Raw genomic sequence first — 26,157 nt, 5'->3', positions numbered from 1 at the left:
TGGAGTCCGACTGCCAACAGGGATCGGGAAACAGTTGGAATTTCCATCCACGTTGGCGACGGTACGCCAAAACGTTGGGGGTGGGCGAGGCGGGCTTTACTTAAACGGCTATAACTCTCCAACGGAATGAGACAATTGCACCCAACTCGGTACACCTGTGTACGGGCTCAGCCCGTGGTCACGTGAAGAGGAATGCGGCGACTGGCCACTTGGTGGCGCTGTAAACAGAAAAAAACACAACATGGGTGGCTGTATATCACGTGACGTTTCACACGCGCACAATGTTTTCATACCACATGATAGAACTCCTCATTCCGAACAACTTTGCCTCCAGGACAACTGCTGTGAACTAAGTCGTCCGTCAAATATTGGAGACTATTTGAAGAATTGAGGAGAAAAAAGAAAACCCTCCTCACACAGACCGGTCCTAGACTGTTTCGTATCTCTCGAGCAACCGCCGCAGTTCAACTCTCTGGACTGCCTCTGGATATTGAAGAAGTGGAGAAAAAAAAAAAAAAAAAAAAAGAACCTCAAGTGGAGCTTTAACAATCTGCCCTTTTAACCAGTGTTGTCCAGGGGAGAGCGCGAACGCAGTCCCCCACTACCATAAATTATGCAGTCGAGATTCCCACATTTGGGGAATTCGCAGGGGTCAGCACAACCCAGAGTGCAATGGCCGAGCCTCGCCCTGGGTGAACCACCTTCCTGATCATGGTGTCTCCCCTGCCAGGTAAGTATGAATTCCCAGGCCTTCAGTCAGAAGCACCCTGTCCCTCTCCCCAATCCTCACCAGCGGTTTGCCAGTCAAAAAAGGGGCTTTTTTTTTTTTTGCACGCTCCGCATCCGGCTCCATGAGCCATAAATGTACATAATGCGCCGTCCCCGAATAGTGGATGGATCAGATGTTAAACTGACAGAGGAACAGGGGTTCATTTTTGTCTTGTTTTTACACCACAATTCTACCCAGGCTAGTATAGCACATGATCACCTACAACACCCACTCACACTAGCTCCATTATCACCTTCTGCCACACAAGACCACTACAACTCTTTCATTGAACACTTTAGGAGGGTGCACCGTTCCCAGAAGTACTGCAATACCGGGTCGATGCGTGGAGTGGACGGAGCAAGCCCCTATTCCATCTCCCAGGACCAAAAATCAATTTAATATGTGGTGCCCGGGTAGGGCACGTATCAGATATTAAACTGATAAGAACAGATACTACACTTGATCTTAGCCAAAAGGCCGAGAAGCGATGACGCAGCGACGCCGAGGCGGGGGAGCCGGCAAAGGCCACGCCCACCTGGGCCGCGGCGAGAGGGTCTAAGGTCGCCGGCAAACAAGCTCAGCTCAGATTGGTTGACACCGAAAATGGATCACAACAGAGTGCACAGCACGACACTCTGGAGTGCAACCTGGGATTTTGGATCATCAACATTCCGCCTTAAAAGTGAGCGGGCGGACCAAAGCGTCCGTGGTAGAGACTTGAAACTCTGAGGGATGGTAGGACCGGCCCGGTACTACAACCTCACCAAGGCTCGCCCCGATCGGCCCCAAGGTGGCGCTGCAGCGATCAAAAGTACGAAATGGCTCGTAACTCCTCGACCGTCGGTCGCAGACCCAAGTGTCTTACATCACCGGAATCCTTGGCTCGAGCCGAACAAGATGCATGCCTCGGATTGGGTGGTCGCGCTGGCGAGATTTTCGGGTATTTTGGATTTTCTGAAAAACCTACTTTTGCACACTAGTCCTAGGTTTTTTGCCCGATCTGACCCAAACCGGTGCAGAAAGATTCTCTGGAGTCCGACTGCCAACAGGGATCGGGAAACAGTTGGAATTTCCATCCACGTTGGCGACGGTACGCCAAAACGTTGGGGGTGGGCGAGGCGGGCTTTACTTAAACGGCTATAACTCTCCAACGGAATGAGACAATTGCACCCAACTCGGTACACCTGTGTACGGGCTCAGCCCGTGGTCACGTGAAGAGGAATGCGGCGACTGGCCACTTGGTGGCGCTGTAAACAGAAAAAAACACAACATGGGTGGCTGTATATCACGTGACGTTTCACACGCGCACAATGTTTTCATACCACATGATAGAACTCCTCATTCCGAACAACTTTGCCTCCAGGACAACTGCTGTGAACTAAGTCGTCCGTCAAATATTGGAGACTATTTGAAGAATTGAGGAGAAAAAAGAAAACCCTCCTCACACAGACCGGTCCTAGACTGTTTCGTATCTCTCGAGCAACCGCCGCAGTTCAACTCTCTGGACTGCCTCTGGATATTGAAGAAGTGGAGAAAAAAAAAAAAAAAAAAAAAGAACCTCAAGTGGAGCTTTAACAATCTGCCCTTTTAACCAGTGTTGTCCAGGGGAGAGCGCGAACGCAGTCCCCCACTACCATAAATTATGCAGTCGAGATTCCCACATTTGGGGAATTCGCAGGGGTCAGCACAACCCAGAGTGCAATGGCCGAGCCTCGCCCTGGGTGAACCACCTTCCTGATCATGGTGTCTCCCCTGCCAGGTAAGTATGAATTCCCAGGCCTTCAGTCAGAAGCACCCTGTCCCTCTCCCCAATCCTCACCAGCGGTTTGCCAGTCAAAAAAGGGGCTTTTTTTTTTTTTGCACGCTCCGCATCCGGCTCCATGAGCCATAAATGTACATAATGCGCCGTCCCCGAATAGTGGATGGATCAGATGTTAAACTGACAGAGGAACAGGGGTTCATTTTTGTCTTGTTTTTACACCACAATTCTACCCAGGCTAGTATAGCACATGATCACCTACAACACCCACTCACACTAGCTCCATTATCACCTTCTGCCACACAAGACCACTACAACTCTTTCATTGAACACTTTAGGAGGGTGCACCGTTCCCAGAAGTACTGCAATACCGGGTCGATGCGTGGAGTGGACGGAGCAAGCCCCTATTCCATCTCCCAGGACCAAAAATCAATTTAATATGTGGTGCCCGGGTAGGGCACGTATCAGATATTAAACTGATAAGAACAGATACTACACTTGATCTTAGCCAAAAGGCCGAGAAGCGATGACGCAGCGACGCCGAGGCGGGGGAGCCGGCAAAGGCCACGCCCACCTGGGCCGCGGCGAGAGGGTCTAAGGTCGCCGGCAAACAAGCTCAGCTCAGATTGGTTGACACCGAAAATGGATCACAACAGAGTGCACAGCACGACACTCTGGAGTGCAACCTGGGATTTTGGATCATCAACATTCCGCCTTAAAAGTGAGCGGGCGGACCAAAGCGTCCGTGGTAGAGACTTGAAACTCTGAGGGATGGTAGGACCGGCCCGGTACTACAACCTCACCAAGGCTCGCCCCGATCGGCCCCAAGGTGGCGCTGCAGCGATCAAAAGTACGAAATGGCTCGTAACTCCTCGACCGTCGGTCGCAGACCCAAGTGTCTTACATCACCGGAATCCTTGGCTCGAGCCGAACAAGATGCATGCCTCGGATTGGGTGGTCGCGCTGGCGAGATTTTCGGGTATTTTGGATTTTCTGAAAAACCTACTTTTGCACACTAGTCCTAGGTTTTTTGCCCGATCTGACCCAAACCGGTGCAGAAAGATTCTCTGGAGTCCGACTGCCAACAGGGATCGGGAAACAGTTGGAATTTCCATCCACGTTGGCGACGGTACGCCAAAACGTTGGGGGTGGGCGAGGCGGGCTTTACTTAAACGGCTATAACTCTCCAACGGAATGAGACAATTGCACCCAACTCGGTACACCTGTGTACGGGCTCAGCCCGTGGTCACGTGAAGAGGAATGCGGCGACTGGCCACTTGGTGGCGCTGTAAACAGAAAAAAACACAACATGGGTGGCTGTATATCACGTGACGTTTCACACGCGCACAATGTTTTCATACCACATGATAGAACTCCTCATTCCGAACAACTTTGCCTCCAGGACAACTGCTGTGAACTAAGTCGTCCGTCAAATATTGGAGACTATTTGAAGAATTGAGGAGAAAAAAGAAAACCCTCCTCACACAGACCGGTCCTAGACTGTTTCGTATCTCTCGAGCAACCGCCGCAGTTCAACTCTCTGGACTGCCTCTGGATATTGAAGAAGTGGAGAAAAAAAAAAAAAAAAAAAAAGAACCTCAAGTGGAGCTTTAACAATCTGCCCTTTTAACCAGTGTTGTCCAGGGGAGAGCGCGAACGCAGTCCCCCACTACCATAAATTATGCAGTCGAGATTCCCACATTTGGGGAATTCGCAGGGGTCAGCACAACCCAGAGTGCAATGGCCGAGCCTCGCCCTGGGTGAACCACCTTCCTGATCATGGTGTCTCCCCTGCCAGGTAAGTATGAATTCCCAGGCCTTCAGTCAGAAGCACCCTGTCCCTCTCCCCAATCCTCACCAGCGGTTTGCCAGTCAAAAAAGGGGCTTTTTTTTTTTTTGCACGCTCCGCATCCGGCTCCATGAGCCATAAATGTACATAATGCGCCGTCCCCGAATAGTGGATGGATCAGATGTTAAACTGACAGAGGAACAGGGGTTCATTTTTGTCTTGTTTTTACACCACAATTCTACCCAGGCTAGTATAGCACATGATCACCTACAACACCCACTCACACTAGCTCCATTATCACCTTCTGCCACACAAGACCACTACAACTCTTTCATTGAACACTTTAGGAGGGTGCACCGTTCCCAGAAGTACTGCAATACCGGGTCGATGCGTGGAGTGGACGGAGCAAGCCCCTATTCCATCTCCCAGGACCAAAAATCAATTTAATATGTGGTGCCCGGGTAGGGCACGTATCAGATATTAAACTGATAAGAACAGATACTACACTTGATCTTAGCCAAAAGGCCGAGAAGCGATGACGCAGCGACGCCGAGGCGGGGGAGCCGGCAAAGGCCACGCCCACCTGGGCCGCGGCGAGAGGGTCTAAGGTCGCCGGCAAACAAGCTCAGCTCAGATTGGTTGACACCGAAAATGGATCACAACAGAGTGCACAGCACGACACTCTGGAGTGCAACCTGGGATTTTGGATCATCAACATTCCGCCTTAAAAGTGAGCGGGCGGACCAAAGCGTCCGTGGTAGAGACTTGAAACTCTGAGGGATGGTAGGACCGGCCCGGTACTACAACCTCACCAAGGCTCGCCCCGATCGGCCCCAAGGTGGCGCTGCAGCGATCAAAAGTACGAAATGGCTCGTAACTCCTCGACCGTCGGTCGCAGACCCAAGTGTCTTACATCACCGGAATCCTTGGCTCGAGCCGAACAAGATGCATGCCTCGGATTGGGTGGTCGCGCTGGCGAGATTTTCGGGTATTTTGGATTTTCTGAAAAACCTACTTTTGCACACTAGTCCTAGGTTTTTTGCCCGATCTGACCCAAACCGGTGCAGAAAGATTCTCTGGAGTCCGACTGCCAACAGGGATCGGGAAACAGTTGGAATTTCCATCCACGTTGGCGACGGTACGCCAAAACGTTGGGGGTGGGCGAGGCGGGCTTTACTTAAACGGCTATAACTCTCCAACGGAATGAGACAATTGCACCCAACTCGGTACACCTGTGTACGGGCTCAGCCCGTGGTCACGTGAAGAGGAATGCGGCGACTGGCCACTTGGTGGCGCTGTAAACAGAAAAAAACACAACATGGGTGGCTGTATATCACGTGACGTTTCACACGCGCACAATGTTTTCATACCACATGATAGAACTCCTCATTCCGAACAACTTTGCCTCCAGGACAACTGCTGTGAACTAAGTCGTCCGTCAAATATTGGAGACTATTTGAAGAATTGAGGAGAAAAAAGAAAACCCTCCTCACACAGACCGGTCCTAGACTGTTTCGTATCTCTCGAGCAACCGCCGCAGTTCAACTCTCTGGACTGCCTCTGGATATTGAAGAAGTGGAGAAAAAAAAAAAAAAAAAAAAAGAACCTCAAGTGGAGCTTTAACAATCTGCCCTTTTAACCAGTGTTGTCCAGGGGAGAGCGCGAACGCAGTCCCCCACTACCATAAATTATGCAGTCGAGATTCCCACATTTGGGGAATTCGCAGGGGTCAGCACAACCCAGAGTGCAATGGCCGAGCCTCGCCCTGGGTGAACCACCTTCCTGATCATGGTGTCTCCCCTGCCAGGTAAGTATGAATTCCCAGGCCTTCAGTCAGAAGCACCCTGTCCCTCTCCCCAATCCTCACCAGCGGTTTGCCAGTCAAAAAAGGGGCTTTTTTTTTTTTTGCACGCTCCGCATCCGGCTCCATGAGCCATAAATGTACATAATGCGCCGTCCCCGAATAGTGGATGGATCAGATGTTAAACTGACAGAGGAACAGGGGTTCATTTTTGTCTTGTTTTTACACCACAATTCTACCCAGGCTAGTATAGCACATGATCACCTACAACACCCACTCACACTAGCTCCATTATCACCTTCTGCCACACAAGACCACTACAACTCTTTCATTGAACACTTTAGGAGGGTGCACCGTTCCCAGAAGTACTGCAATACCGGGTCGATGCGTGGAGTGGACGGAGCAAGCCCCTATTCCATCTCCCAGGACCAAAAATCAATTTAATATGTGGTGCCCGGGTAGGGCACGTATCAGATATTAAACTGATAAGAACAGATACTACACTTGATCTTAGCCAAAAGGCCGAGAAGCGATGACGCAGCGACGCCGAGGCGGGGGAGCCGGCAAAGGCCACGCCCACCTGGGCCGCGGCGAGAGGGTCTAAGGTCGCCGGCAAACAAGCTCAGCTCAGATTGGTTGACACCGAAAATGGATCACAACAGAGTGCACAGCACGACACTCTGGAGTGCAACCTGGGATTTTGGATCATCAACATTCCGCCTTAAAAGTGAGCGGGCGGACCAAAGCGTCCGTGGTAGAGACTTGAAACTCTGAGGGATGGTAGGACCGGCCCGGTACTACAACCTCACCAAGGCTCGCCCCGATCGGCCCCAAGGTGGCGCTGCAGCGATCAAAAGTACGAAATGGCTCGTAACTCCTCGACCGTCGGTCGCAGACCCAAGTGTCTTACATCACCGGAATCCTTGGCTCGAGCCGAACAAGATGCATGCCTCGGATTGGGTGGTCGCGCTGGCGAGATTTTCGGGTATTTTGGATTTTCTGAAAAACCTACTTTTGCACACTAGTCCTAGGTTTTTTGCCCGATCTGACCCAAACCGGTGCAGAAAGATTCTCTGGAGTCCGACTGCCAACAGGGATCGGGAAACAGTTGGAATTTCCATCCACGTTGGCGACGGTACGCCAAAACGTTGGGGGTGGGCGAGGCGGGCTTTACTTAAACGGCTATAACTCTCCAACGGAATGAGACAATTGCACCCAACTCGGTACACCTGTGTACGGGCTCAGCCCGTGGTCACGTGAAGAGGAATGCGGCGACTGGCCACTTGGTGGCGCTGTAAACAGAAAAAAACACAACATGGGTGGCTGTATATCACGTGACGTTTCACACGCGCACAATGTTTTCATACCACATGATAGAACTCCTCATTCCGAACAACTTTGCCTCCAGGACAACTGCTGTGAACTAAGTCGTCCGTCAAATATTGGAGACTATTTGAAGAATTGAGGAGAAAAAAGAAAACCCTCCTCACACAGACCGGTCCTAGACTGTTTCGTATCTCTCGAGCAACCGCCGCAGTTCAACTCTCTGGACTGCCTCTGGATATTGAAGAAGTGGAGAAAAAAAAAAAAAAAAAAAAAAGAACCTCAAGTGGAGCTTTAACAATCTGCCCTTTTAACCAGTGTTGTCCAGGGGAGAGCGCGAACGCAGTCCCCCACTACCATAAATTATGCAGTCGAGATTCCCACATTTGGGGAATTCGCAGGGGTCAGCACAACCCAGAGTGCAATGGCCGAGCCTCGCCCTGGGTGAACCACCTTCCTGATCATGGTGTCTCCCCTGCCAGGTAAGTATGAATTCCCAGGCCTTCAGTCAGAAGCACCCTGTCCCTCTCCCCAATCCTCACCAGCGGTTTGCCAGTCAAAAAAGGGGCTTTTTTTTTTTTTGCACGCTCCGCATCCGGCTCCATGAGCCATAAATGTACATAATGCGCCGTCCCCGAATAGTGGATGGATCAGATGTTAAACTGACAGAGGAACAGGGGTTCATTTTTGTCTTGTTTTTACACCACAATTCTACCCAGGCTAGTATAGCACATGATCACCTACAACACCCACTCACACTAGCTCCATTATCACCTTCTGCCACACAAGACCACTACAACTCTTTCATTGAACACTTTAGGAGGGTGCACCGTTCCCAGAAGTACTGCAATACCGGGTCGATGCGTGGAGTGGACGGAGCAAGCCCCTATTCCATCTCCCAGGACCAAAAATCAATTTAATATGTGGTGCCCGGGTAGGGCACGTATCAGATATTAAACTGATAAGAACAGATACTACACTTGATCTTAGCCAAAAGGCCGAGAAGCGATGACGCAGCGACGCCGAGGCGGGGGAGCCGGCAAAGGCCACGCCCACCTGGGCCGCGGCGAGAGGGTCTAAGGTCGCCGGCAAACAAGCTCAGCTCAGATTGGTTGACACCGAAAATGGATCACAACAGAGTGCACAGCACGACACTCTGGAGTGCAACCTGGGATTTTGGATCATCAACATTCCGCCTTAAAAGTGAGCGGGCGGACCAAAGCGTCCGTGGTAGAGACTTGAAACTCTGAGGGATGGTAGGACCGGCCCGGTACTACAACCTCACCAAGGCTCGCCCCGATCGGCCCCAAGGTGGCGCTGCAGCGATCAAAAGTACGAAATGGCTCGTAACTCCTCGACCGTCGGTCGCAGACCCAAGTGTCTTACATCACCGGAATCCTTGGCTCGAGCCGAACAAGATGCATGCCTCGGATTGGGTGGTCGCGCTGGCGAGATTTTCGGGTATTTTGGATTTTCTGAAAAACCTACTTTTGCACACTAGTCCTAGGTTTTTTGCCCGATCTGACCCAAACCGGTGCAGAAAGATTCTCTGGAGTCCGACTGCCAACAGGGATCGGGAAACAGTTGGAATTTCCATCCACGTTGGCGACGGTACGCCAAAACGTTGGGGGTGGGCGAGGCGGGCTTTACTTAAACGGCTATAACTCTCCAACGGAATGAGACAATTGCACCCAACTCGGTACACCTGTGTACGGGCTCAGCCCGTGGTCACGTGAAGAGGAATGCGGCGACTGGCCACTTGGTGGCGCTGTAAACAGAAAAAAACACAACATGGGTGGCTGTATATCACGTGACGTTTCACACGCGCACAATGTTTTCATACCACATGATAGAACTCCTCATTCCGAACAACTTTGCCTCCAGGACAACTGCTGTGAACTAAGTCGTCCGTCAAATATTGGAGACTATTTGAAGAATTGAGGAGAAAAAAGAAAACCCTCCTCACACAGACCGGTCCTAGACTGTTTCGTATCTCTCGAGCAACCGCCGCAGTTCAACTCTCTGGACTGCCTCTGGATATTGAAGAAGTGGAGAAAAAAAAAAAAAAAAAAAAAAGAACCTCAAGTGGAGCTTTAACAATCTGCCCTTTTAACCAGTGTTGTCCAGGGGAGAGCGCGAACGCAGTCCCCCACTACCATAAATTATGCAGTCGAGATTCCCACATTTGGGGAATTCGCAGGGGTCAGCACAACCCAGAGTGCAATGGCCGAGCCTCGCCCTGGGTGAACCACCTTCCTGATCATGGTGTCTCCCCTGCCAGGTAAGTATGAATTCCCAGGCCTTCAGTCAGAAGCACCCTGTCCCTCTCCCCAATCCTCACCAGCGGTTTGCCAGTCAAAAAAGGGGCTTTTTTTTTTTTTGCACGCTCCGCATCCGGCTCCATGAGCCATAAATGTACATAATGCGCCGTCCCCGAATAGTGGATGGATCAGATGTTAAACTGACAGAGGAACAGGGGTTCATTTTTGTCTTGTTTTTACACCACAATTCTACCCAGGCTAGTATAGCACATGATCACCTACAACACCCACTCACACTAGCTCCATTATCACCTTCTGCCACACAAGACCACTACAACTCTTTCATTGAACACTTTAGGAGGGTGCACCGTTCCCAGAAGTACTGCAATACCGGGTCGATGCGTGGAGTGGACGGAGCAAGCCCCTATTCCATCTCCCAGGACCAAAAATCAATTTAATATGTGGTGCCCGGGTAGGGCACGTATCAGATATTAAACTGATAAGAACAGATACTACACTTGATCTTAGCCAAAAGGCCGAGAAGCGATGACGCAGCGACGCCGAGGCGGGGGAGCCGGCAAAGGCCACGCCCACCTGGGCCGCGGCGAGAGGGTCTAAGGTCGCCGGCAAACAAGCTCAGCTCAGATTGGTTGACACCGAAAATGGATCACAACAGAGTGCACAGCACGACACTCTGGAGTGCAACCTGGGATTTTGGATCATCAACATTCCGCCTTAAAAGTGAGCGGGCGGACCAAAGCGTCCGTGGTAGAGACTTGAAACTCTGAGGGATGGTAGGACCGGCCCGGTACTACAACCTCACCAAGGCTCGCCCCGATCGGCCCCAAGGTGGCGCTGCAGCGATCAAAAGTACGAAATGGCTCGTAACTCCTCGACCGTCGGTCGCAGACCCAAGTGTCTTACATCACCGGAATCCTTGGCTCGAGCCGAACAAGATGCATGCCTCGGATTGGGTGGTCGCGCTGGCGAGATTTTCGGGTATTTTGGATTTTCTGAAAAACCTACTTTTGCACACTAGTCCTAGGTTTTTTGCCCGATCTGACCCAAACCGGTGCAGAAAGATTCTCTGGAGTCCGACTGCCAACAGGGATCGGGAAACAGTTGGAATTTCCATCCACGTTGGCGACGGTACGCCAAAACGTTGGGGGTGGGCGAGGCGGGCTTTACTTAAACGGCTATAACTCTCCAACGGAATGAGACAATTGCACCCAACTCGGTACACCTGTGTACGGGCTCAGCCCGTGGTCACGTGAAGAGGAATGCGGCGACTGGCCACTTGGTGGCGCTGTAAACAGAAAAAAACACAACATGGGTGGCTGTATATCACGTGACGTTTCACACGCGCACAATGTTTTCATACCACATGATAGAACTCCTCATTCCGAACAACTTTGCCTCCAGGACAACTGCTGTGAACTAAGTCGTCCGTCAAATATTGGAGACTATTTGAAGAATTGAGGAGAAAAAAGAAAACCCTCCTCACACAGACCGGTCCTAGACTGTTTCGTATCTCTCGAGCAACCGCCGCAGTTCAACTCTCTGGACTGCCTCTGGATATTGAAGAAGTGGAGAAAAAAAAAAAAAAAAAAAAAGAACCTCAAGTGGAGCTTTAACAATCTGCCCTTTTAACCAGTGTTGTCCAGGGGAGAGCGCGAACGCAGTCCCCCACTACCATAAATTATGCAGTCGAGATTCCCACATTTGGGGAATTCGCAGGGGTCAGCACAACCCAGAGTGCAATGGCCGAGCCTCGCCCTGGGTGAACCACCTTCCTGATCATGGTGTCTCCCCTGCCAGGTAAGTATGAATTCCCAGGCCTTCAGTCAGAAGCACCCTGTCCCTCTCCCCAATCCTCACCAGCGGTTTGCCAGTCAAAAAAGGGGCTTTTTTTTTTTTTGCACGCTCCGCATCCGGCTCCATGAGCCATAAATGTACATAATGCGCCGTCCCCGAATAGTGGATGGATCAGATGTTAAACTGACAGAGGAACAGGGGTTCATTTTTGTCTTGTTTTTACACCACAATTCTACCCAGGCTAGTATAGCACATGATCACCTACAACACCCACTCACACTAGCTCCATTATCACCTTCTGCCACACAAGACCACTACAACTCTTTCATTGAACACTTTAGGAGGGTGCACCGTTCCCAGAAGTACTGCAATACCGGGTCGATGCGTGGAGTGGACGGAGCAAGCCCCTATTCCATCTCCCAGGACCAAAAATCAATTTAATATGTGGTGCCCGGGTAGGGCACGTATCAGATATTAAACTGATAAGAACAGATTTTTTTTTTTTTTTTTTTTTTTTTATTTAATCCATCCTTTACATACATACATTACATAATTTTACATCACAGTTTTTCAATGCGCCATCATTTTACACATAGAGCCAATTTTTAAATCCTATCTCCCTTTCCTACTCAGGTATCTTTCTATTTCTTTTTTAATTTTCCCTTCACCTACATATACTTGTACTCTCGTTAATACACAACATACAATTAATTTTGAATCCATCCTTGGTTTTTTGACTCTCAACATTGAGGTTCTATGATTCCACAAGAATCTCTTCCCTTCGGTAACAATTATCCATACTCCTTTCCTCACATCATCCCTCTGCCTCTCCAAACCTTCCCCATAAATTACCAGGTTTCTGGTCAATATAGGGCCCCTCCATCCCACCCACCATTGATTCACCTCTTTCCAAAAGGCTGACGCAATTTGACATGACCAAAAAACATGTTCAATTGTCTCTTCCTTTCCACACTCATTTGGGCATAAAGGTGACCTTCCTTGCCCATGACGGTACAGCCTCTCTCTTACAGGCAAGCGTCCCAGGGCCCCCATCCAATGAAGGTCCCTGCCCGCCCCATCTATATATGACGGCTGTAGCATCTTCCAATTCACCTTGACCGGCAGAAGTCTGACTAACCCCTCTTCCACCCTCTCCCTTTCCCTTAAGCCTCTATACAATTCTTTATGGTTCAAAACTATTCCCTGTTCCAAGCCCCAAGAATGTTTGTGCAAAAATTTAGCCAGCCATTGGTATTCCGCCGTCCTCTCCATCGACCATGGAACCAGCTTGTCCCACGTAATCATCGGTCTCAGTAAGAAGGCTGCCCAGAACCTTGCAAAAACATAAGCTTTGTGAACCCTCTCCCGTACAATTAGGCGTGCCGTAAACGCAGCAAAAATAGCTGCAACCCACAAACTAAAAAACGGCACCCCTCTCCCACCCTGCTTAACATCGTGTCCCACCTGAGCTCTTGATACCATCTCACACCCTCCCTTCCACAAAAAGGAAAACACCAGACTTTCCAACTCACGGCCCTCATTATAAGGAATAGGGAAAACATAAGCTAAAAAATTAACTGTAGGGAGCAAATCCGCTTTTATCACCAAAGCCCTCCCTGATAGAGAAAGTTCTCTTGTTCTCCAAAACCCTACTTTAGAGCGAATTTTCTCAACCAAAGCCCTCCAGTTCTCTTTAGCACCATTCTGCCTGAAAAACCGTACCCCCAAAATTTTTAGGCCATTTTCACATAAACTATAACCCCCAGTACCTGTTCCCTTCCCAGCCCACTTCCCGACAAACATCACTGACGATTTTGACATATTCACTTTAGCCCCTGTAGCCTCCCCAAAGTCCCTAAAGATCTTGTTTGATTCTACAAAATCCCTCTCACTTGTCAAAAACAGTGTCATGTCATCTGCATACACCGACACTTTTGCGCACCTACCTCCCGCGCCTGGCATATGCAATCCACTGAATCTCTGCCAAGTTCTTAAACGGGCCGCCAAAGGCTCTATGAACAGAATATACAAGAGGGGGGACAAGGGACAGCCTTGTCTCACCCCTCCCAACTGTTTTACTGACCTCGTCAAAAAGCCATTCACTCTCACCCTACTCTCTGCCCCCTCATACAATAAACGCACCCATGCTCTAATCCCTTCCCCAAATCCTACCCTCTCCAGAACTTTGAACAAAAAAGAAAGGCTGACTCTATCAAAAGCCTTTTCTTGATCGAGGCTTAAGATGGCTAGCGGAAGATTCCTCTGCTCCGCCCACCCTACCGCATCCCTTATCAGTGTCAGATTCAAACTACTAGTCCGCCCAGGCACCCCGCAGGTTTGGTCTGGATGCACTACCTTCCCTACCACCGACCTCATTCTCACCGCTATCACTTTAGCCAAGATCTTGTAGTCTGTATTGAGTAAAGTGATGGGTCTCCAATTTGCCAAATCTTCCTTGTCTCCCTTCTTGTACAGAAGGGAGACATGCCCTGTCCTCATTGACTCGGGAAGCATTCCAGACGACAGGCTCTCATTATACACTTCCACCAGATCCCTCCCAATTTGCTGCCAAAAAGAGCAATACAACTCAATTGGCAACCCATCACACCCTGGAGCCGTCCCTTTCTTAAGAGTTACCATCGCCTTTCCTGCTTCTTGCCAAGACACTTCCACTTCCAACCCATCAGCTTCCTCACTCTCTAAAGATTTCCCTAAGCATTTTAAAAAATCCTCTGCCAAAGAACCTAAGGAACCTCTAGAACTAAAAAGCTGTTTATAGAAACCCTCCACCACACTCAACATCTCATCCGTCGACTTTGCATACCCATTCTCTGCCCTCAAAGTCTCCATACATTTCTTCTGTTGTTGTTTCTTTACACCAGCGAACAAAAATTTTGATGGCCCTTCCTCCAACCACCTTCTCCTCCTACCCATCTCTACCATAAATTTCTCTGCTTCTTTCATATAAAAATCCTTTACCTTTCCCTGTATCTCGTAAAACCTGCCTCCTACCCCTGCTGCCCCACTACCTTCATTATTCCACAGAACCTGCATTTCCCTATCCCAACCCTTAATTACCTCTCTCCTTTTCGCTGCTTTAGCCCTCCCCCACCATCTACAGAAAATTGCCATTCTCTCCTTAACTCCCTCCCACCACAAGGCCCGCGAAGCAAACAGCCCCTTCAAACTCTGCCACGCCCTATATAGATGTCTGAACACTTGACAGAAATTCTCGTCCTGCAAAAATGACCTATTCAGCCTCCAGGACCCTCTTCCTCTCTCTAACCCCCCGACTTCCACCTCTACCCCTACCATACAATGGTCAGACAACCAAACTGGTAACATAAAAAATTGTTCCACCTCAACTCCCGCAGACACAAATACATAATCAAGGCGGGAAGCTTCCCCTCTACTGTTTCTCCATGTAAACCCATCTGACGCTCCCCCTGCCACCTTAAAAGAATCACGAAAGGAAAAACTTTTAATTAGACTAGCTAACTCCCCTTTGGATTCTCTATCCAGCGACACATTAAAGTCCCCCCCAAGGAAAACCTTTCGGTTTGTGAAAAACAAAACGTTCAAACAATTAAAGAAACCCCTCCTATCTTCTCTTTTGCTAGGAGCATAAACATTAATGAATCTAACCCCCACCCCTCTCCATCTTACATCAACGTATAACACCCTCCCCGGAACAACCATTGCACTCCCTTCAATGTGAAAATCTTGAGAATTAAAAAGTATTCCCACCCCATCAGCCTTGACATTCCCCGCACCCCAAACAGAAGGACCCCTTTCCCACTCTTCTGAAAAAATAGCTTCGTCTCTGCCGCCCTCTAGATGACATTCTTGTAAAAACATAACATCAAAGCGACAGGACCTTAAAGACTCAAAAAAAGCTCTCCTTCGATCTGCCATCTTTAAACCTCTCACATTGAGAGTAGTTACCCTGAAGCCTCTAATCTCAGGCATGCAGAAAAATCACAAAAAAAAAAACCAAACAAAAAAAAACACACAATCCCAAACCGTTTTAGCCTTTCCATTCTGTATCTAAAAGCTGTCCCCCTACCATTTCCTCCCCTTCCCCCCAATCACTCCCCTTTACTACTTCCGGCTGCTCCTGGGGTTCTTCTCTACCCTCCTCATTCTCTCCCCACTCCATTTCCCCCCGCCCTCCATCATCATTCTCATAATACATTTCATTACAGTCTTTTCCCCCTCCCGCCCCTTTCTCAAAGTCTTGTGGTAGACCCAAATCTTCCAAAGAACCAAAAACCTTTTCCAGCTTAGAACATTTCCGCTCCCTTCCTTCTTCTCTTCCTCCGTTCTCTTCCACCGCTCTCCGACGTCCTCTTCCCCCAATCGTTCCCATCGTGCTGTCATTGACCTCATTTTGTTCAGTTGTTATGATGTCCAATACATCCAGCTGTGACCAAGTAAACCTGGTGGGATCACTCGACCGCGACTCGTCCTGGCTAGCGCCCTTACTGGTCCCTGCAGCAGCCCCTGAAAACACTTCTGTGATGTCTATCTCCGGCCAGGACTGTTCCACAACTTGCGCCAGTTCATTTCCTTTAGGTGGTCCTGAAAACAAGCTCTGATCCACTTCTACAGCAACCGAATTTTTTTCCTGAAGGCTCCCTAGTCCTCCCTCGGTCTCCCGCTTTTTTGTTTCCTTCTCACTATCCATCCGTGTCGCTGAAAAACTGGATGGTCTACTGAGCAGTGAAGCCAGGTCCACTTGCAAATCTTCCCCCTCCTTAAAAAGGCTGGCATAGCTCTTCTTCCTGGCAGGGCATCCTCGATATAAATGCTCTTCACTCCCACACAGGTTACAAAGTTTGGGTGCCGTACATGCTGCTGCTTCATGGTCAGCCCTCCCACAGAACCTGCATTTCTCTCCCTTGCACTCCATTTTCATATGCCCCTTTTCACCGCACCTTCGACAATATACAGGCTGTCCTGGATAATATAAGAAGCCTCTGTTTGATCCGATCGAAAAACTGCCAGGCGGATGCACCACACTACCGGCTGTTGAAGGATCCAATCTTAACTTCACCAAATATCTCCTCTTTCCGTTCCATATTCCATGTCGGTCCCTCAATCTCTCCCCTCCTCTCACGGTCTCACAGTACCTTGCAATAAACGCCAAGACGTCCCCATCCTCCACAAACGGGTTATAGATGTGTACAGTCAATGGGATAAAATCTTGGGCAAAAATTGGCAACACCTGCAGGCCATCCATCAAAAGGTGTCCCTCTTTCTTCTTCCAAGCCTCAAAAAAACTCACACAATCTTTCAAAGCAAAAAAAGTTAAATCCATAAATCCAGTAGCCATGAAATCCTGCAGGCAGAACACTTCGGCTGGTGATATGTTGAAAAGTCCTTTCAAAACTTCCTTCACAAAAAAATCTCTTCCAAAGCGTTGTTTCACCACATCTTTCGCGTCCTTCTTCAATTCCACTCGCACCGTATTCCTTAACCGCACCATCATGGCCGGCTCTCTTTCTTCGGGTCTTGACATCACTTGATCTTAGCCAAAAGGCCGAGAAGCGATGACGCAGCGACGCCGAGGCGGGGGAGCCGGCAAAGGCCACGCCCACCTGGGCCGCGGCGAGAGGGTCTAAGGTCGCCGGCAAACAAGCTCAGCTCAGATTGGTTGACACCGAAAATGGATCACAACAGAGTGCACAGCACGACACTCTGGAGTGCAACCTGGGATTTTGGATCATCAACATTCCGCCTTAAAAGTGAGCGGGCGGACCAAAGCGTCCGTGGTAGAGACTTGAAACTCTGAGGGATGGTAGGACCGGCCCGGTACTACAACCTCACCAAGGCTCGCCCCGATCGGCCCCAAGGTGGCGCTGCAGCGATCAAAAGTACGAAATGGCTCGTAACTCCTCGACCGTCGGTCGCAGACCCAAGTGTCTTACATCACCGGAATCCTTGGCTCGAGCCGAACAAGATGCATGCCTCGGATTGGGTGGTCGCGCTGGCGAGATTTTCGGGTATTTTGGATTTTCTGAAAAACCTACTTTTGCACACTAGTCCTAGGTTTTTTGCCCGATCTGACCCAAACCGGTGCAGAAAGATTCTCTGGAGTCCGACTGCCAACAGGGATCGGGAAACAGTTGGAATTTCCATCCACGTTGGCGACGGTACGCCAAAACGTTGGGGGTGGGCGAGGCGGGCTTTACTTAAACGGCTATAACTCTCCAACGGAATGAGACAATTGCACCCAACTCGGTACACCTGTGTACGGGCTCAGCCCGTGGTCACGTGAAGAGGAATGCGGCGACTGGCCACTTGGTGGCGCTGTAAACAGAAAAAAACACAACATGGGTGGCTGTATATCACGTGACGTTTCACACGCGCACAATGTTTTCATACCACATGATAGAACTCCTCATTCCGAACAACTTTGCCTCCAGGACAACTGCTGTGAACTAAGTCGTCCGTCAAATATTGGAGACTATTTGAAGAATTGAGGAGAAAAAAGAAAACCCTCCTCACACAGACCGGTCCTAGACTGTTTCGTATCTCTCGAGCAACCGCCGCAGTTCAACTCTCTGGACTGCCTCTGGATATTGAAGAAGTGGAGAAAAAAAAAAAAAAAAAAAAAAGAACCTCAAGTGGAGCTTTAACAATCTGCCCTTTTAACCAGTGTTGTCCAGGGGAGAGCGCGAACGCAGTCCCCCACTACCATAAATTATGCAGTCGAGATTCCCACATTTGGGGAATTCGCAGGGGTCAGCACAACCCAGAGTGCAATGGCCGAGCCTCGCCCTGGGTGAACCACCTTCCTGATCATGGTGTCTCCCCTGCCAGGTAAGTATGAATTCCCAGGCCTTCAGTCAGAAGCACCCTGTCCCTCTCCCCAATCCTCACCAGCGGTTTGCCAGTCAAAAAAGGGGCTTTTTTTTTTTTTGCACGCTCCGCATCCGGCTCCATGAGCCATAAATGTACATAATGCGCCGTCCCCGAATAGTGGATGGATCAGATGTTAAACTGACAGAGGAACAGGGGTTCATTTTTGTCTTGTTTTTACACCACAATTCTACCCAGGCTAGTATAGCACATGATCACCTACAACACCCACTCACACTAGCTCCATTATCACCTTCTGCCACACAAGACCACTACAACTCTTTCATTGAACACTTTAGGAGGGTGCACCGTTCCCAGAAGTACTGCAATACCGGGTCGATGCGTGGAGTGGACGGAGCAAGCCCCTATTCCATCTCCCAGGACCAAAAATCAATTTAATATGTGGTGCCCGGGTAGGGCACGTATCAGATATTAAACTGATAAGAACAGATACTACACTTGATCTTAGCCAAAAGGCCGAGAAGCGATGACGCAGCGACGCCGAGGCGGGGGAGCCGGCAAAGGCCACGCCCACCTGGGCCGCGGCGAGAGGGTCTAAGGTCGCCGGCAAACAAGCTCAGCTCAGATTGGTTGACACCGAAAATGGATCACAACAGAGTGCACAGCACGACACTCTGGAGTGCAACCTGGGATTTTGGATCATCAACATTCCGCCTTAAAAGTGAGCGGGCGGACCAAAGCGTCCGTGGTAGAGACTTGAAACTCTGAGGGATGGTAGGACCGGCCCGGTACTACAACCTCACCAAGGCTCGCCCCGATCGGCCCCAAGGTGGCGCTGCAGCGATCAAAAGTACGAAATGGCTCGTAACTCCTCGACCGTCGGTCGCAGACCCAAGTGTCTTACATCACCGGAATCCTTGGCTCGAGCCGAACAAGATGCATGCCTCGGATTGGGTGGTCGCGCTGGCGAGATTTTCGGGTATTTTGGATTTTCTGAAAAACCTACTTTTGCACACTAGTCCTAGGTTTTTTGCCCGATCTGACCCAAACCGGTGCAGAAAGATTCTCTGGAGTCCGACTGCCAACAGGGATCGGGAAACAGTTGGAATTTCCATCCACGTTGGCGACGGTACGCCAAAACGTTGGGGGTGGGCGAGGCGGGCTTTACTTAAACGGCTATAACTCTCCAACGGAATGAGACAATTGCACCCAACTCGGTACACCTGTGTACGGGCTCAGCCCGTGGTCACGTGAAGAGGAATGCGGCGACTGGCCACTTGGTGGCGCTGTAAACAGAAAAAAACACAACATGGGTGGCTGTATATCACGTGACGTTTCACACGCGCACAATGTTTTCATACCACATGATAGAACTCCTCATTCCGAACAACTTTGCCTCCAGGACAACTGCTGTGAACTAAGTCGTCCGTCAAATATTGGAGACTATTTGAAGAATTGAGGAGAAAAAAGAAAACCCTCCTCACACAGACCGGTCCTAGACTGTTTCGTATCTCTCGAGCAACCGCCGCAGTTCAACTCTCTGGACTGCCTCTGGATATTGAAGAAGTGGAGAAAAAAAAAAAAAAAAAAAAAGAACCTCAAGTGGAGCTTTAACAATCTGCCCTTTTAACCAGTGTTGTCCAGGGGAGAGCGCGAACGCAGTCCCCCACTACCATAAATTATGCAGTCGAGATTCCCACATTTGGGGAATTCGCAGGGGTCAGCACAACCCAGAGTGCAATGGCCGAGCCTCGCCCTGGGTGAACCACCTTCCTGATCATGGTGTCTCCCCTGCCAGGTAAGTATGAATTCCCAGGCCTTCAGTCAGAAGCACCCTGTCCCTCTCCCCAATCCTCACCAGCGGTTTGCCAGTCAAAAAAGGGGCTTTTTTTTTTTTTGCACGCTCCGCATCCGGCTCCATGAGCCATAAATGTACATAATGCGCCGTCCCCGAATAGTGGATGGATCAGATGTTAAACTGACAGAGGAACAGGGGTTCATTTTTGTCTTGTTTTTACACCACAATTCTACCCAGGCTAGTATAGCACATGATCACCTACAACACCCACTCACACTAGCTCCATTATCACCTTCTGCCACACAAGACCACTACAACTCTTTCATTGAACACTTTAGGAGGGTGCACCGTTCCCAGAAGTACTGCAATACCGGGTCGATGCGTGGAGTGGACGGAGCAAGCCCCTATTCCATCTCCCAGGACCAAAAATCAATTTAATATGTGGTGCCCGGGTAGGGCACGTATCAGATATTAAACTGATAAGAACAGATTTTTTTTTTTTTTTTTTTTTTTTTATTTAATCCATCCTTTACATACATACATTACATAATTTTACATCACAGTTTTTCAATGCGCCATCATTTTACACATAGAGCCAATTTTTAAATCCTATCTCCCTTTCCTACTCAGGTATCTTTCTATTTCTTTTTTAATTTTCCCTTCACCTACATATACTTGTACTCTCGTTAATACACAACATACAATTAATTTTGAATCCATCCTTGGTTTTTTGACTCTCAACATTGAGGTTCTATGATTCCACAAGAATCTCTTCCCTTCGGTAACAATTATCCATACTCCTTTCCTCACATCATCCCTCTGCCTCTCCAAACCTTCCCCATAAATTACCAGGTTTCTGGTCAATATAGGGCCCCTCCATCCCACCCACCATTGATTCACCTCTTTCCAAAAGGCTGACGCAATTTGACATGACCAAAAAACATGTTCAATTGTCTCTTCCTTTCCACACTCATTTGGGCATAAAGGTGACCTTCCTTGCCCATGACGGTACAGCCTCTCTCTTACAGGCAAGCGTCCCAGGGCCCCCATCCAATGAAGGTCCCTGCCCGCCCCATCTATATATGACGGCTGTAGCATCTTCCAATTCACCTTGACCGGCAGAAGTCTGACTAACCCCTCTTCCACCCTCTCCCTTTCCCTTAAGCCTCTATACAATTCTTTATGGTTCAAAACTATTCCCTGTTCCAAGCCCCAAGAATGTTTGTGCAAAAATTTAGCCAGCCATTGGTATTCCGCCGTCCTCTCCATCGACCATGGAACCAGCTTGTCCCACGTAATCATCGGTCTCAGTAAGAAGGCTGCCCAGAACCTTGCAAAAACATAAGCTTTGTGAACCCTCTCCCGTACAATTAGGCGTGCCGTAAACGCAGCAAAAATAGCTGCAACCCACAAACTAAAAAACGGCACCCCTCTCCCACCCTGCTTAACATCGTGTCCCACCTGAGCTCTTGATACCATCTCACACCCTCCCTTCCACAAAAAGGAAAACACCAGACTTTCCAACTCACGGCCCTCATTATAAGGAATAGGGAAAACATAAGCTAAAAAATTAACTGTAGGGAGCAAATCCGCTTTTATCACCAAAGCCCTCCCTGATAGAGAAAGTTCTCTTGTTCTCCAAAACCCTACTTTAGAGCGAATTTTCTCAACCAAAGCCCTCCAGTTCTCTTTAGCACCATTCTGCCTGAAAAACCGTACCCCCAAAATTTTTAGGCCATTTTCACATAAACTATAACCCCCAGTACCTGTTCCCTTCCCAGCCCACTTCCCGACAAACATCACTGACGATTTTGACATATTCACTTTAGCCCCTGTAGCCTCCCCAAAGTCCCTAAAGATCTTGTTTGATTCTACAAAATCCCTCTCACTTGTCAAAAACAGTGTCATGTCATCTGCATACACCGACACTTTTGCGCACCTACCTCCCGCGCCTGGCATATGCAATCCACTGAATCTCTGCCAAGTTCTTAAACGGGCCGCCAAAGGCTCTATGAACAGAATATACAAGAGGGGGGACAAGGGACAGCCTTGTCTCACCCCTCCCAACTGTTTTACTGACCTCGTCAAAAAGCCATTCACTCTCACCCTACTCTCTGCCCCCTCATACAATAAACGCACCCATGCTCTAATCCCTTCCCCAAATCCTACCCTCTCCAGAACTTTGAACAAAAAAGAAAGGCTGACTCTATCAAAAGCCTTTTCTTGATCGAGGCTTAAGATGGCTAGCGGAAGATTCCTCTGCTCCGCCCACCCTACCGCATCCCTTATCAGTGTCAGATTCAAACTACTAGTCCGCCCAGGCACCCCGCAGGTTTGGTCTGGATGCACTACCTTCCCTACCACCGACCTCATTCTCACCGCTATCACTTTAGCCAAGATCTTGTAGTCTGTATTGAGTAAAGTGATGGGTCTCCAATTTGCCAAATCTTCCTTGTCTCCCTTCTTGTACAGAAGGGAGACATGCCCTGTCCTCATTGACTCGGGAAGCATTCCAGACGACAGGCTCTCATTATACACTTCCACCAGATCCCTCCCAATTTGCTGCCAAAAAGAGCAATACAACTCAATTGGCAACCCATCACACCCTGGAGCCGTCCCTTTCTTAAGAGTTACCATCGCCTTTCCTGCTTCTTGCCAAGACACTTCCACTTCCAACCCATCAGCTTCCTCACTCTCTAAAGATTTCCCTAAGCATTTTAAAAAATCCTCTGCCAAAGAACCTAAGGAACCTCTAGAACTAAAAAGCTGTTTATAGAAACCCTCCACCACACTCAACATCTCATCCGTCGACTTTGCATACCCATTCTCTGCCCTCAAAGTCTCCATACATTTCTTCTGTTGTTGTTTCTTTACACCAGCGAACAAAAATTTTGATGGCCCTTCCTCCAACCACCTTCTCCTCCTACCCATCTCTACCATAAATTTCTCTGCTTCTTTCATATAAAAATCCTTTACCTTTCCCTGTATCTCGTAAAACCTGCCTCCTACCCCTGCTGCCCCACTACCTTCATTATTCCACAGAACCTGCATTTCCCTATCCCAACCCTTAATTACCTCTCTCCTTTTCGCTGCTTTAGCCCTCCCCCACCATCTACAGAAAATTGCCATTCTCTCCTTAACTCCCTCCCACCACAAGGCCCGCGAAGCAAACAGCCCCTTCAAACTCTGCCACGCCCTATATAGATGTCTGAACACTTGACAGAAATTCTCGTCCTGCAAAAATGACCTATTCAGCCTCCAGGACCCTCTTCCTCTCTCTAACCCCCCGACTTCCACCTCTACCCCTACCATACAATGGTCAGACAACCAAACTGGTAACATAAAAAATTGTTCCACCTCAACTCCCGCAGACACAAATACATAATCAAGGCGGGAAGCTTCCCCTCTACTGTTTCTCCATGTAAACCCATCTGACGCTCCCCCTGCCACCTTAAAAGAATCACGAAAGGAAAAACTTTTAATTAGACTAGCTAACTCCCCTTTGGATTCTCTATCCAGCGACACATTAAAGTCCCCCCCAAGGAAAACCTTTCGGTTTGTGAAAAACAAAACGTTCAAACAATTAAAGAAACCCCTCCTATCTTCTCTTTTGCTAGGAGCATAAACATTAATGAATCTAACCCCCACCCCTCTCCATCTTACATCAACGTATAACACCCTCCCCGGAACAACCATTGCACTCCCTTCAATGTGAAAATCTTGAGAATTAAAAAGTATTCCCACCCCATCAGCCTTGACATTCCCCGCACCCCAAACAGAAGGACCCCTTTCCCACTCTTCTGAAAAAATAGCTTCGTCTCTGCCGCCCTCTAGATGACATTCTTGTAAAAACATAACATCAAAGCGACAGGACCTTAAAGACTCAAAAAAAGCTCTCCTTCGATCTGCCATCTTTAAACCTCTCACATTGAGAGTAGTTACCCTGAAGCCTCTAATCTCAGGCATGCAGAAAAATCACAAAAAAAAAAACCAAACAAAAAAAAACACACAATCCCAAACCGTTTTAGCCTTTCCATTCTGTATCTAAAAGCTGTCCCCCTACCATTTCCTCCCCTTCCCCCCAATCACTCCCCTTTACTACTTCCGGCTGCTCCTGGGGTTCTTCTCTACCCTCCTCATTCTCTCCCCACTCCATTTCCCCCCGCCCTCCATCATCATTCTCATAATACATTTCATTACAGTCTTTTCCCCCTCCCGCCCCTTTCTCAAAGTCTTGTGGTAGACCCAAATCTTCCAAAGAACCAAAAACCTTTTCCAGCTTAGAACATTTCCGCTCCCTTCCTTCTTCTCTTCCTCCGTTCTCTTCCACCGCTCTCCGACGTCCTCTTCCCCCAATCGTTCCCATCGTGCTGTCATTGACCTCATTTTGTTCAGTTGTTATGATGTCCAATACATCCAGCTGTGACCAAGTAAACCTGGTGGGATCACTCGACCGCGACTCGTCCTGGCTAGCGCCCTTACTGGTCCCTGCAGCAGCCCCTGAAAACACTTCTGTGATGTCTATCTCCGGCCAGGACTGTTCCACAACTTGCGCCAGTTCATTTCCTTTAGGTGGTCCTGAAAACAAGCTCTGATCCACTTCTACAGCAACCGAATTTTTTTCCTGAAGGCTCCCTAGTCCTCCCTCGGTCTCCCGCTTTTTTGTTTCCTTCTCACTATCCATCCGTGTCGCTGAAAAACTGGATGGTCTACTGAGCAGTGAAGCCAGGTCCACTTGCAAATCTTCCCCCTCCTTAAAAAGGCTGGCATAGCTCTTCTTCCTGGCAGGGCATCCTCGATATAAATGCTCTTCACTCCCACACAGGTTACAAAGTTTGGGTGCCGTACATGCTGCTGCTTCATGGTCAGCCCTCCCACAGAACCTGCATTTCTCTCCCTTGCACTCCATTTTCATATGCCCCTTTTCACCGCACCTTCGACAATATACAGGCTGTCCTGGATAATATAAGAAGCCTCTGTTTGATCCGATCGAAAAACTGCCAGGCGGATGCACCACACTACCGGCTGTTGAAGGATCCAATCTTAACTTCACCAAATATCTCCTCTTTCCGTTCCATATTCCATGTCGGTCCCTCAATCTCTCCCCTCCTCTCACGGTCTCACAGTACCTTGCAATAAACGCCAAGACGTCCCCATCCTCCACAAACGGGTTATAGATGTGTACAGTCAATGGGATAAAATCTTGGGCAAAAATTGGCAACACCTGCAGGCCATCCATCAAAAGGTGTCCCTCTTTCTTCTTCCAAGCCTCAAAAAAACTCACACAATCTTTCAAAGCAAAAAAAGTTAAATCCATAAATCCAGTAGCCATGAAATCCTGCAGGCAGAACACTTCGGCTGGTGATATGTTGAAAAGTCCTTTCAAAACTTCCTTCACAAAAAAATCTCTTCCAAAGCGTTGTTTCACCACATCTTTCGCGTCCTTCTTCAATTCCACTCGCACCGTATTCCTTAACCGCACCATCATGGCCGGCTCTCTTTCTTCGGGTCTTGACATCACTTGATCTTAGCCAAAAGGCCGAGAAGCGATGACGCAGCGACGCCGAGGCGGGGGAGCCGGCAAAGGCCACGCCCACCTGGGCCGCGGCGAGAGGGTCTAAGGTCGCCGGCAAACAAGCTCAGCTCAGATTGGTTGACACCGAAAATGGATCACAACAGAGTGCACAGCACGACACTCTGGAGTGCAACCTGGGATTTTGGATCATCAACATTCCGCCTTAAAAGTGAGCGGGCGGACCAAAGCGTCCGTGGTAGAGACTTGAAACTCTGAGGGATGGTAGGACCGGCCCGGTACTACAACCTCACCAAGGCTCGCCCCGATCGGCCCCAAGGTGGCGCTGCAGCGATCAAAAGTACGAAATGGCTCGTAACTCCTCGACCGTCGGTCGCAGACCCAAGTGTCTTACATCACCGGAATCCTTGGCTCGAGCCGAACAAGATGCATGCCTCGGATTGGGTGGTCGCGCTGGCGAGATTTTCGGGTATTTTGGATTTTC

At 49.2% G+C, this 26,157-nt stretch overlaps 18 non-coding genes across 18 annotated transcripts; all 18 read right to left on the bottom strand.

Moving 5' to 3' along the window:
- Positions 1 to 573: 573 nt before the first annotated feature.
- On the bottom strand, positions 574 to 738 carry LOC148996076 (U1 spliceosomal RNA). The gene has a single exon (XR_016148091.1). It is a non-coding gene; the product is annotated as a U1 spliceosomal RNA (small nuclear RNA).
- Positions 739 to 1,067: 329 nt separating this feature from the next.
- Positions 1,068 to 1,258, bottom strand: LOC148996075 (U2 spliceosomal RNA). Its single transcript, XR_016148276.1, has one exon. It is a non-coding gene; the product is annotated as a U2 spliceosomal RNA (small nuclear RNA).
- A 1,113-nt stretch (positions 1,259 to 2,371) lies between these two features.
- Positions 2,372 to 2,536, bottom strand: LOC148996074 (U1 spliceosomal RNA). The gene has a single exon (XR_016148071.1). It is a non-coding gene; the product is annotated as a U1 spliceosomal RNA (small nuclear RNA).
- Positions 2,537 to 2,865: 329 nt separating this feature from the next.
- On the bottom strand, positions 2,866 to 3,056 carry LOC148996073 (U2 spliceosomal RNA). Its single transcript, XR_016148275.1, has one exon. It is a non-coding gene; the product is annotated as a U2 spliceosomal RNA (small nuclear RNA).
- Positions 3,057 to 4,169: 1,113 nt separating this feature from the next.
- LOC148996072 (U1 spliceosomal RNA) lies at positions 4,170 to 4,334 on the bottom strand. Its single transcript, XR_016148048.1, has one exon. It is a non-coding gene; the product is annotated as a U1 spliceosomal RNA (small nuclear RNA).
- Positions 4,335 to 4,663: 329 nt separating this feature from the next.
- Positions 4,664 to 4,854, bottom strand: LOC148996071 (U2 spliceosomal RNA). The gene has a single exon (XR_016148274.1). It is a non-coding gene; the product is annotated as a U2 spliceosomal RNA (small nuclear RNA).
- Positions 4,855 to 5,967: 1,113 nt separating this feature from the next.
- Positions 5,968 to 6,132, bottom strand: LOC148996070 (U1 spliceosomal RNA). The gene has a single exon (XR_016148032.1). It is a non-coding gene; the product is annotated as a U1 spliceosomal RNA (small nuclear RNA).
- A 329-nt stretch (positions 6,133 to 6,461) lies between these two features.
- Positions 6,462 to 6,652, bottom strand: LOC148996069 (U2 spliceosomal RNA). Its single transcript, XR_016148273.1, has one exon. It is a non-coding gene; the product is annotated as a U2 spliceosomal RNA (small nuclear RNA).
- Positions 6,653 to 7,766: 1,114 nt separating this feature from the next.
- Positions 7,767 to 7,931, bottom strand: LOC148996068 (U1 spliceosomal RNA). The gene has a single exon (XR_016148018.1). It is a non-coding gene; the product is annotated as a U1 spliceosomal RNA (small nuclear RNA).
- Positions 7,932 to 8,260: 329 nt separating this feature from the next.
- LOC148996067 (U2 spliceosomal RNA) lies at positions 8,261 to 8,451 on the bottom strand. Its single transcript, XR_016148271.1, has one exon. It is a non-coding gene; the product is annotated as a U2 spliceosomal RNA (small nuclear RNA).
- Positions 8,452 to 9,565: 1,114 nt separating this feature from the next.
- Positions 9,566 to 9,730, bottom strand: LOC148996066 (U1 spliceosomal RNA). The gene has a single exon (XR_016148006.1). It is a non-coding gene; the product is annotated as a U1 spliceosomal RNA (small nuclear RNA).
- Positions 9,731 to 10,059: 329 nt separating this feature from the next.
- LOC148996065 (U2 spliceosomal RNA) lies at positions 10,060 to 10,250 on the bottom strand. Its single transcript, XR_016148270.1, has one exon. It is a non-coding gene; the product is annotated as a U2 spliceosomal RNA (small nuclear RNA).
- A 1,113-nt stretch (positions 10,251 to 11,363) lies between these two features.
- Positions 11,364 to 11,528, bottom strand: LOC148996064 (U1 spliceosomal RNA). The gene has a single exon (XR_016147989.1). It is a non-coding gene; the product is annotated as a U1 spliceosomal RNA (small nuclear RNA).
- Positions 11,529 to 11,857: 329 nt separating this feature from the next.
- Positions 11,858 to 12,046, bottom strand: LOC148996063 (U2 spliceosomal RNA). The gene has a single exon (XR_016149474.1). It is a non-coding gene; the product is annotated as a U2 spliceosomal RNA (small nuclear RNA).
- Positions 12,047 to 18,185: 6,139 nt separating this feature from the next.
- LOC148996062 (U1 spliceosomal RNA) lies at positions 18,186 to 18,350 on the bottom strand. Its single transcript, XR_016147976.1, has one exon. It is a non-coding gene; the product is annotated as a U1 spliceosomal RNA (small nuclear RNA).
- A 329-nt stretch (positions 18,351 to 18,679) lies between these two features.
- Positions 18,680 to 18,870, bottom strand: LOC148996061 (U2 spliceosomal RNA). The gene has a single exon (XR_016148269.1). It is a non-coding gene; the product is annotated as a U2 spliceosomal RNA (small nuclear RNA).
- A 1,113-nt stretch (positions 18,871 to 19,983) lies between these two features.
- Positions 19,984 to 20,148, bottom strand: LOC120475298 (U1 spliceosomal RNA). Its single transcript, XR_005621913.2, has one exon. It is a non-coding gene; the product is annotated as a U1 spliceosomal RNA (small nuclear RNA).
- Positions 20,149 to 20,477: 329 nt separating this feature from the next.
- On the bottom strand, positions 20,478 to 20,666 carry LOC120475331 (U2 spliceosomal RNA). Its single transcript, XR_016149473.1, has one exon. It is a non-coding gene; the product is annotated as a U2 spliceosomal RNA (small nuclear RNA).
- Positions 20,667 to 26,157: the final 5,491 nt, after the last annotated feature.

This window comes from Pimephales promelas, chromosome 2 (genome assembly GCF_988280905.1).
Source record: "Pimephales promelas chromosome 2, fPimPro1.hap1.1, whole genome shotgun sequence".
NCBI classification, from domain to species: Eukaryota; Metazoa; Chordata; class Actinopteri; order Cypriniformes; family Leuciscidae; genus Pimephales; species Pimephales promelas.
This window is presented reverse-complemented; position numbering and strand designations above follow the sequence as displayed.